Source organism: Triticum aestivum, chromosome 2D, assembly GCF_018294505.1.
Source record: "Triticum aestivum cultivar Chinese Spring chromosome 2D, IWGSC CS RefSeq v2.1, whole genome shotgun sequence".
Classification (NCBI taxonomy): Eukaryota; Viridiplantae; Streptophyta; class Magnoliopsida; order Poales; family Poaceae; genus Triticum; species Triticum aestivum.
Window position 1 is genome coordinate 37,457,638 of NC_057799.1, and position 3,377 is coordinate 37,461,014.

Sequence of the window (3,377 nt, forward strand, 5' to 3'; positions counted from 1 at the left end):
TTTGTTGTTCTGAGTAGCTGCTACCAGTTGCTTGACTTGGAACTGAAAAGAAAATTAGACTTATCAAGTGACCATGGTTAAGGGCCGCAGCGGAAAAATTCAGTCATACTTTAAGAGACAAAGGACAGAAGCAGTAGCCAAAGATCCTCCACCTACACAACCTTTACCTTCGCTTCTTGGACTAGAACAACAACATGAAAATCCAGATGAAGAGCCTCAAGCCCTCAAACAAATAACTTACTTCCTCTTACTATTGTATTTAGAGGTATGGAATTCTTGGAGCTACATCTTGAATTGCGACCACAAATCTGGCAATACCCACCAAATCAAAAGAGATAGTGCGTGGAGACCATATTTGTTGTTAGGCCCTATGCAACAAAACTTGAAACGTTATGAAGCTTTTGGTAAAGAGGGCCATCAACATCGCTTCCAATATAAGTGGTTTGATCTTTGGAATATTTTAAAGGTAGTGATATATGTGAGTTGGTGAAGAAGTGCCCCCTCTGTTTCAAAATAAGTGTCGTGGTTTTAATTCAAATTTGAACTAAAACCACAACACTTATTTTGAAATGGAGGGATTATTACTCGGTAAATTTTAGTCAACAAAACCAGTATGGTTTGAAACAACAAGTAATTTTTGTTATTCGAAATGACTAAAACTCTTTGCTCTCGATGCTTCCAATGACGTGGAGTTAAAAATATATATCAACATTGACTGACCTTTGCCAGAGATAGAAAGAGATAGAATCTACCATCGAATTGTCAGACTACTCCGTCTTGTTACTCTTCCAGTATCTACAACAAGTGTTGACCGTGCATTTTCCACTTTGAAGATCATCAAGACAAAGTTGTGTAATAAGATGGAAGATGAGAATCTTGCCATAACTTCGTTGTTCACATAGAGCGTGAAATTGCAGAATGTCTTTGAAATCGTTAGTTGACTTACATAATGTCTTTGAAGCTTGAAGGCTCGGTGGTATATCATAGTGGCCAAGTTGTACATTTTTGTGTACTTAGCTCTTTTATGAAGTATATATTGCTATTCATACATGTATTTTGCGACCAATATGGGTAATATAAGTATAGCTTTGCTAGGAGGCTACAAGTTCTAGTTTGTTGTAGTTGGTTAACTGTTTTTTGTCATTCGACCCCCATAGATTCTTGTCAAGCTCCGCTATTGGTTTCTGCCCCACTAATTGCCCCCCCCCACCCTCGAATTTTAAGTTGGGCTTGTGCCCCCACCAATCTCCACTTAAGAACTACCACCCCTACGTACACTACAGGAAAAAACTTTAAAGCCGTGTACCCAATACACTCAGCTTATATTGATATGAAGGCGGTTTATATATAAGCCGAGTAAAACTCCCGGCTTATATGACACGGTTTACACTCCATCGGCTTATAAGGTATAAGCTGAGTGCCCGCACAAAAACACTCGGTTTATATTTAAGCCGTGTGTTTATACAAGGCTCTTGGCTTACTAAAGTAACATGACGGCAGTGGGGAGATAACGGCCACGTGTCACCGTCGCTATAAACCGAGTACCTACTGGAGCCGCACGGTTTATATATAAACTGAGTGCGGGCGAGCGCTACACGTTTTATCTCTAAACCGAGTGCAGAAATGAGAAGCACAGTTTAAATATAAACCGAGTGCCTGCTCCGGCCACACGCTTTTTATATAAACCGAGTGCCGAAATGAGCCGCACGGTTTTTATGTAAACCGAGTGCCAACTCCTGCTATACTCGGCTTATAGTCCAACCGCTGTTATATAAAGATGCATATAAGCCGTGTGCTGGCACCTGGAGCACTCGGCTTATACATCTCCTGTGGCATAATATGCCTATAAGCCGGGTGCCATGTCCCTGAGACACTCGGCTTATAGGCCAAATGTCCAGCAAGCTACATGTCCAGCAATATATTGATCCAGCAACAATATGGCTTATATATCCAGCAAGCTAAATGTCCAGCAATATATTGATCCAGCGACAACATGGCTTATATATCCAGCAAGCTAAATGTCCAGCAATATATAGATCTAACAAGTATATTACAATGAAGGTTCACAACAACAATATATTACAACTAGACAACCATAACAAATTGACCATGAGGTCAAAGTCCACACAGGTACATATCCAACAAGGTTCACAACAACATGCATGCATATCCAACAAGGTTCACAAACAAAAGCATGAGTTCCAAGTTCACACCAAGCATGAACCTCAAAGATGCAATGAGCTCCACCGTAGCATGTATGCCCACCGTCAATGGCATCCACGATGCAAACCTATAAGTCCATTACCAAACGCATGAGTTTTCAAAGTTAAGTTTCAAATGATCGATAAGGCACAAGAGTCAACAAGCATCAACATATAAGGTTCAAACTGAAGCTAAGAAGTATGAACAATATAAGCATCAACACTTGTGGGCTCTACTATCAACACTGCACAAGTTGTAAGTTGGGAAGCACAAAGACAAGACTCAAGCATCAACAATGCACAAACATAGACAACTACCTCGAGTGATTATTGTTGCAAGGAGGTCGAAGCGCCATGAGCCGTAGTGGGAGTCACTGGGCTTGCTTGGGTAGGTATGGATCCAGGTACCACGAAGTTATTTGAGTCTTGTCCCGACTGAGAACACTTAAAGCATGAGAAGGTAAGATGGTAAGATTCATGATCTTTAAGCATGATGGTAAGATGCATTATTAGAAAGTTGGAAGACTTACAAAGCTAAAAGTAGGAAGAGGCGGAAGAGGAGAGGAAGATCTGGCAAAGTAGAACCCTGCATATTAGCTCTCAACCGAGCGAACGTCTCCTGCAGGGCTGACTGTTGTTTGACCATGAATTCCTGTTGTTGCAAGAGGGCTTGTTGCATTTTCATGGCTTGGTCCTGTTGAAGTTGTGCATTGGCCTGAGCCTCCTACCGCAACCTGGTTTCTTCCTGCCGCAACTTGTTTTGTTCCTCTAGGCGTGCCTACAATATGCCATCACAACAAGTTCACCATCATTGCAATGCAAAGAAGAAATCACAAGGAATATCAATAAAGCAAAATATACCTCGAATTGATGCAGCATGTCCAGCCCAGGCTGTGGGCGACGCTCTATAGCAGGACTTGAGCTCGAGGTGGTAGCACGGAGGTGGGCGAGTTTTGGAATGTCCTTCTTACGGATGGCACCATCACCAACATATAACCGGCCACCCTTCTTTCCTTCTCCCGACATGAGGGAAACCATGACGTCAATGTCCTGTGAGGCCGGATCAGAGTCGGGCCCATTGCACTCCTTGAACTTCCCACTGTATGCTTTAATCCTCGAACTAGCGCCAGGGTTGACCCATCCCCCTTCAGGTTTCTTTGACGTGCGGGAAAGACA

General features: G+C 42.5%; 1 long non-coding RNA gene across 1 annotated transcript; it reads right to left on the minus strand.

Annotated features, from left to right (window-relative positions):
* Positions 1 to 2,027: 2,027 nt before the first annotated feature.
* LOC123048563 (uncharacterized) lies at positions 2,028 to 3,034 on the minus strand. Its single transcript, XR_006423317.1, has 3 exons — positions 2,732 to 3,034; positions 2,520 to 2,645; positions 2,028 to 2,290 (listed from the first exon to the last, which is right to left on the minus strand). It is a non-coding gene; the product is annotated as an uncharacterized lncRNA (long non-coding RNA).
* Between the last annotated feature and the right edge of the window lie 343 nt (positions 3,035 to 3,377).